Raw genomic sequence first — 8,426 nt, forward strand, 5'->3', positions numbered from 1 at the left:
AAGAACATGTTATCGAATGCCGACTTCGAGATAGATAATCTTGGAAAGCAACGAGCGAACACTGGCGCGATCGACGTGCTTGCTGCATCTTGCCAACGATATAAGAATCTTCGCATTCTTCCTGGCTTCTATTTTTATCAGCCACCGACACTTTGCGCCAACCAACGCGACCGCCTTCCACGTTCCAGCTAGTTGGCACACGCTTGGAAAAAAGCTTGCAGGCGGTCTAGAGCGCCCTGTATTTCGTTAAGAGACGCGCACGCTGGATACGCCCGACTGGAATCTCTATTACCGCAACTTGCTAGCCACCCCGTTGCTAACATTCGGCACACGATGCGTAACAGACGCGTATTACCAGAGTGCACGCGCGTGGGAACCGCGCGTGGTTATGGCAGTTACCGAGGCATCGCGAGAATTCGTGTAATGTATTAAAATGGATACTTCTACTTGGCTGGAGTAAGCTTTAATGGCGTAGATAAACAAGTAATTAGAGATACATTTTACCGGCAGACGTAACGCCTTAATTATGCTGGCGGCATTGCCAACGAACTTCGTTGGTAATCATGATAATTTCGTTAGAAATCCTTGTTCCGGATTTTCCACCATCTTTCAAGAACATATGCGCCCAACACATAGTAATTATTTTCTGTTAATACAATGGAGTCGTGTACATTCCACAGATTCCTTAATGAAGATGAAAAAAATGAGGAAGAAAACAACGCTAATGAATAGAGACAATGACGAACGTTTGCGGTTAAAAATTTGATTTTAAGATACCTTCGTTCTCAGAAATAAGGGAAATAGACTTTCCGAAAACTTACATAAGCATAATTTTCTCACAACGACAAAATAAAATGCATAAGTAAATTATCATTTTGATATATATAGCACTGCCTGGGAACACCGCGATGACTAATTCTACTGAAGCTACTTTTAATAAACATTGGCTGATCAGTTCCAATGAAATTTCGTAAATAGATTCTTTACGAATTTGCTTCATATAATATATACATAACTTCATCAAAATTGATTGGTACATTGATTAATCTGTATTAAAAATGATTCTATCGAATTAGTCATCACGATGCTCACATACACATTGCTACATAAACGCGTAAACAGGCAGTTATAATTTTAAAGAGCGATAGGATATGAATGAAGCATATTAGTATTCAACTGTATATCACGGAGTGACTCAGCTGAATACTGATATGCTTCATTCATATCCTATCACCCTTTAAAGATATGGACCGCGTTGTGGGTCATAGTTTGGAAAATCCTACCCTATAAAAGGAGTATTCGTCATCGCACCCCAGTAACCCCCGTGCGCGACAGATGGATCCACCCCCAAGAGATATGTCACGGCAAGGCATATACACGCGCATATGCGCATATGCACATATATATATATATATATACATATGTAACACGTCGCAGCGCAATGCAACCGTGAACTTGGTGCGCAACGATGCAGCGGCGAAGTGCGTAACACTTTGCTGTGCGGCACGGTCTTACACGTTCCACGGCAATCCCGATCGGATTAGACGCACCGTTGGCGAGCGCAATGTGTCTCGCATATTACCGTCACGCTTGGCCGATCCTGTACCTCCATGGCGCCAACCTGGTTGCTCTCTTTCCCTTCCTTCTCGTCTCCCCTCGTCAACATTTTCTTATCCTCCCGCGCATCTCCTTATTCTCGACCCCTTCATCTACTCTCTCTTTTTCTCTTTCTCTCTCCCTTTTGCCTCTTTCCGCTCAATTACAGTACGGAGATAACATACGGTAAAATAAGAGTCCACCGCCGGGACGGTTCTGATAACGAATGATTTAAATGAGCCTGCCACGCATTTCCCAGGCGCATTCTTCTGTTGTTGCTTTTCGCACCGCAGCCGAGAGGCGCCAGGATCTTTTAGGTATTGCGGAAATTGACTCGTGCGAGTCCTTAGGCAGACCGCTATCGAAACATCTCATTAATGGCTTTATCGTCCACTTCCGTGGTCTCTCAGATACGCAGCGGATACGTAGACGCAATTTCACAGGAACGTACGCCACTGTGAATAACTTCTTTCCACCGCGAACCTATAAGTATAAACCGCCGCGCCGCGACACTCCACGATGGAAAATAAAGAGAAGTGAAACTGAAGAAAGAAGTATCGCGAAAGTAGGAAAGTAAATAGACGTTATCGACGTTAAACGGTCTACAGACGATGATTTACATACGCCTTAAATCGTCAACCGCCAGTCTCCGCCGTCTTCGGAAATCTTGAGATGCCAGTAGGTAGGTAGCCTCTGTGCAGTATGACCGGTAATTCGTGCCACGAAATTACCGTCGCCGTTAATACACCGCTAGTGATTTATTCGCGAATCCTTTCCGGCCTAACGAGGATTCTACGTGTCAACCGTAGAAATACACCAACGCCACCGGTAGAAACCTGTCATTCTTATTACGACACGGAACCCTGACTTGGCGTGAAAGAGGAGAGAGAGAAAGAGAGAGAGGACGAGGAAGAAGAAGTGGAGGCCGCAGAAGCGCAGAGATGCGCGGCTCTTTCGCGAACAAATATACGCGCCGTACCTGTCCGCTGAAATCCTATTTCCATCCTGAACTTTACGACCCGCCTGTACCGTCACCCATTGACGAATAAATCACTCTTCCCGGCGAGAAGCGGCTTCTTCCCGAGGCTTGCACAGATATAAGTGAGAGACAGAGGAACAAGGGAACGAGACGAAGGGGGAAATTCGATTAGATGGAGCCGTCTTTCCACTTCCGCTCGACTTAGACTTCCTTCCATCTTCCGATCTGGTGGCTTTTGCTTTGCAGAGATTCGATGTGCGTGAAGAGATCTTTGATTAAGCGCCAATAATCTGAATCTTTCTGCGATTTTGTCATGATGAAGTCTCCGACAAGTTTCATTCGAAGAAATATTGCGCAAAAACACTTTTCAGCAATTTGCTGAAAAGTGTTTTTGCGCAATATTTCTTTTTTTTCCATACTGATGCATCGTCGTGATTGATAATTAGAAAAAGATGGACGCAATTTTTAATTATTTCGGACTGGGCTTTTGACTTCGAAGTTTCAAAAAATATATTTGTGCGAATAGAAAAAAATGAAAATATGTTCATAATATATATTCGTATATAATCATATAATATGATTATTTAACATTTTAAATGAAAATATTGAGTCGAAGAAAAAACTTCTTCGTATTCAAAAAAACTTTTTTGCAAAAGTTTTTCATTTGTTGCGAAATTTTTGTTACAATTATATCATTCGCTAGAGCAAAGTTTCAGTTTTAAGAATTCAGATTTAAGAAGTTTCTATTTTTTAAATTGCGATATGATGATTTTTATCGGAGTTATAAGCAATCAAAGTCAGAATTCTTCTTTACTTAACTCGTAAATAACTCAGGAACAAAAAATCATGATGAACATTTAAAAAAAATTATTTTGTAAGGGAAGCTTCAATGATAGGTAGTCGAAAATTTTCATAATCTTTTTTTGGGCACGTGAGAGAAAGGAAAATGAAAAGTGAAAAGAAAATTTTTCATCTCGTTTTTCAGCTCGTAATTTTTTAAATTATCAAACTCATAGAAACTAAAAAAATATAGTAACTTTTCGAAAGTAGAGATTTCAAGCTTTAAAACTTTTTTTTTAATTTAAATTTTGTTCATTTTTGATGAAGATATTGTATATATAATTTTGAATTAAAAAATATACGAAGAAACCTTTCCTTTTCCCCAATTCAATATGTGTGTTTATTATTAGTTGCATAGATATTATTAATTGCATTAACTTAATAATGTATATATAATTTTATAAGATTTAGAGATTAAAGTATCAAAATTTTGAAAGCTTCGAAACTTTAATCTTCGAAAATTTTAATGTCAAAACTTTGAAGTTCACATATCGTAACCTTTAAAACAAAATCATCAATTAATTTCGTATAAAATCTCTTTTTTTGCAATTTTCGGACTTGAATCTTCAGTGGAAAGTTAAATATATTTTCCGGTATTCATCGTTTAATTTTATTACTCTTAAAATTATTGGCAAAATAAAAGTCAGACGTAATCAGTCATAGATCAATATTATCAAATCTCACATGAGAAGGCAAATTAGACAGTTCTAAGAATTGCAAACCAAACCTGTATTTTTTCCGAAGTAAGCAAGTTTCACATGATGACTAATGAATCGGTACTTGGTGTTTTGTTTTTTTTTGGTTTCCTTTCTTTGGCAAATACCTTTATGATTCAGTGCGAGATGCCTTAATCAGTGCTTTAATTTGACGGAATACATTCGTTTTGGGTAACCTTCAAAGACGCAGTACATACGCCTGTGAAGGCGATGTTCCGTGAGCATCGATGTGTCCTAGTCAAGGTTGACCGAAGCACAGCGACGACCGTCGTCACGCTCGAGGAGTTTCGTTTCCCAATTTGGTTTTTGCTGCGTTGCCCAGTTCCTTCGGTATGCTGACAGCTGTTGGACTGATGATACCAACGGACTTGTAAAGAATAGAATGTATTTCGTGGATTTCGAGGTTACTAGGCAAGAAGATAAAAGAGGCAATATCAAAAGTGCAAAGGTGAACATAAATCTTTAATTAGGAAGAATAAAAATATACACATGTAGAATATTATAGAGTCTCTGTAATATTTAGCAAAAATTTGAGATCTTTTCTTTCTTTTTTTTTTCCAATTAAAAGTGTATATACCGGGTCAAAATAACATGTTATGTTACAAATTATAACATTGTTATCTTGTTGCTATCACACACACACACACACACACACACATACACACACACAACAGTTAGAATATAGTTAACGAGTAGACAGTGTTCAAAGTGTTAACATGTAGATCCACGATGCTAACAATGGGCTAACTGTTATTGCGAAAAAGATTTCCACGCTTCTTACTACTTCCCCTAGCTTCCTTACGCTCTTGCGACTAAATCTCTATAAAGATACACGTACACGGCACGACGTGCCTATTCTTTTCTTCCGCTTCTCACTTCTCTTTGCATGCTACTCTATTCTCCTCTGCCAACGGAGGATCCCGTCCGGATAAATCCGTCTGTGCATGAGCATTCATCTTATGAAGTGCAATTTGTATATTAATATGAAAATAAGAAATTGCTCTTAAAGAAAATTGAATGATCAAATTGCATCATATAAAAGTGAATCATACAATCTTAGAAATATATAAGAAATTAAACGGAGGGGATTTATTTATTGAGAGATATCAGAAGATCAATTTTTATATCTTCTCCTCTGAATCATAAACTCTCTTGGAATCATTATAAACTAATTCGAGAAATAGTTGACTTTGAGGGATATCGACTTGGTTCTTCTTGCAGACTTCTTGCCAGACCTGTCACGAGAGTGACACATCGCTTCGCTTCCACTCTCGAATCGCGACATCAGCGAAGCGCCGAAACCTGTCACGTTCATTAATCAGCTTTCTCGGAAAAAGCTTCAGGAAGAGGACGCGAAGAAGAGTGGAGCACGAAGAAAAAGGGGTGAAGTAGATCGCCAGCGACGAAGATCGGGGAGGGCCCTGTCAGGTACCGGGCATCGCTGTAATATGTCTGCCCAAAAAGGTTGTCGCGCGTTAAACGCGTAAACCGGGTGCAGGAAGATGGAACGTTCGGCGAATACCAACGGCTCATTTACCAATTTTCGGAGAGGTTTGTGTAACAGAGAGGGGCGTATACTGCGAGAAAAAGTGAGAGCTGGAAAGGAAGAGAGAGAGAGAGAGAGAGAGAGAGAGAGAGAGAGAGAAAGTATGAGTATAGCAAAAAGGAAAAAGAGAACGAGAATATCCTTTTTGACTTCCCTACGTACTTCGCAGGGTCTTTGATTCGCGGTGACGCGGTATAAATAGAAACCTGCTCCTTCTTACAGACCGAACCACTCATAGTCTCCCCTTTCCGATCTCCTGTCGTTCTATCGCGTCTCGTTCTCCTCCCTGCTCATCGTCTTCTTCTTCTTCTTCTTCTTCTTCTTCTTCTTCTTCTTCTTCTTCTTCTTCTCTCATACTCCTTGCCCTCTTTAGGATTCTTGCAGGACTCTGCCCTGCGCGCTCTGCTCCTCCCGTTTCACTCCGCTCCGAGGTAACCTGTTATTTCAGGATTGCGAATCGCCGGGTGTTTTTGCGGGTCTCCCAGCGTACGGCACTATAAATATCAAAGTCTCTCTCTCTCTCCTTCTATTCGCTGTTTGCCCGTTGACGAGAACGACGACGGCGGCAACGAGGACGTGGACACGGGAAGCAACGCACGATGGGGCTCCTACGTCTTCTCTTCCCAGAAAATCGACGAGGCGCCTCTTCACGGCATCTGTCGCGCGCTACTACGATCCCCGTAATTAAACAGGATCGCTGGACAATCTGCGTGTACGGTATGCACGTACCTACCCCCATATTCCATATATATTGTACGTCGTAGGATGTCGCGCGTTCGTAACGCGTAAGAAATTCACAAGATGATACGCTTTCTTCCGCAGGATCCAATCGGATAACTGGCATCCTTGGGAAAATTCCTCCATGGATTCTCCTAGTCACGAAGATCCGCATAGGATCGTGAGGATCACGTCTTCGTGACTTCAAAGAGTTTCTTTGCGAGGCACGATTACTGGTAATGAGCGGAGCAATTATTTTAATGCCGGCCGGGTATTACGTAAATATTCGTAAAGGCGACGTTTATTTAAACTCATCTTGTCCTACCTATCTCGCATATAAAGTCATAAGCGGTAAATAGAACCCAAATAACATCCTCCTTCGTAATATCGTGCAACGTTCTCTGTAATTCTTGCGCGCGGTAGAGATGTAAGAACATTTTAATAAAAATTTATGAAACCTACTTTACATTTTTATTCTCCCTGTAATAATTACTGTACATTCTTACTTTAAGATATAATTAGTAACTTCACTTTTTTAAATTATAACTTTAAATCTTCAAATGGAACATACAGATCTTGAAATTTCATATTTTAATACTGTGATAATTTGATCCTATATTAGATTCTATATTAGATCAGCATTAAAAAAACAATGATTCAGTCTGTTATAATATCGATATTTGACACAATATATAGTATTTTACACTGTTATGATACTTTAACATTTATGGTATACAATTCGATACCGTAATAATACTGTATTTCAAGTCTTGGTCCATCATCGCAACCAATTATATGCTATCAGTACTATACCAGTATTAAAGTTAGTACTTTAATACTGATCAGTATTTCATCGGTATTTAATTCTCATTTAAATCAGTTTAACAAAATATATCAAAACGTTGTGCGTTTTAAATAAAATATTTGATATTTTTGCACATTTTGATGGCGAAAAATTTTATTAAAAGCACGTACTCACTTTTGAAAAGAAATGTTTCTTTTATCATCTCTAAAATGCATTGGAAGAGGGATATAATGATGACAATTAAATGCGAGCAATAACATATCGAGAACGAGGAGCATCAGAGTTGGCCCGTGCCGTAACCCCGCGATCACGAACGCGATAGAAAACGCCGCCAGTCGTCATTAGTATTCAACCAGCGTCATCATGAGTAGCCCTGATTCTAGACGTAATTCACAGAATTCTCGTTTTAGACAGACCAAGAGTCCCTCCATCCCAACACGTTGGATGCATTCCTGATTAACTCGCGACGCGTACACGGAAATTCTGGAGAACGCGGATGTTGATTTTCCGATCGGCCGCGTGGAGCCACGCCACGGGATCGATTCTTCATGCATTTATTCAGCCGGCGTACGATGAGCACGCTCGCATAACCACTGATAACCAGAGATCGCGCTATATAGCCCTGGCACCGAAATTAATTGGCATTTTAATCTGGCGATAAGGATGTGCCACCGGCCGCTCATTTATCTTTCGTTGTCGGCCGATTTACCCCGCGCCGCCCGATTAATTTATTTCAGAGACTCAAGCGAGAGAGCCTCTCGATTAATTGCTCCGGCTCCGGTCCTTCACCCTTGCGACTTTAATGGAAGAGCCTGTCTGCAGGGTCCTTGTACACATTGTTACAAACTCAAGCGCGCCAGTCCTGAAATCACTTAACTTTTTAGCGACAAAAATCATATGAAGTTCTTAAAATGCCGATAAATAAAATAATATTAAATTATTAGAAACATATTATATCATCTTGTCACACAAAATTTTATAGGAACATAAATTTGAAAAAAAATTGTAATTCAAAAAATAATTTAATCTCTAAAACTTTTAGAGTAAAAGTTTACTTTGAAAAGTGAAATCCTACTCTTAAAAATTGAAAATTGAACTACTTTTCAAAATTTTTATTTTTAGAATAAAATTTTAATCGAAAAAATTTAAAGTAATTTAAAATAATTTGTTTAAAGCAACATTATTTACGCTATATTTGTGCAATGGATATTTTTAATATAATCTTGA

The sequence above is a fragment of the Atta colombica genome, unplaced genomic scaffold (genome assembly GCF_001594045.1).
Source record: "Atta colombica isolate Treedump-2 unplaced genomic scaffold, Acol1.0 scaffold311, whole genome shotgun sequence".
Taxonomy (NCBI): Eukaryota; Metazoa; Arthropoda; class Insecta; order Hymenoptera; family Formicidae; genus Atta; species Atta colombica.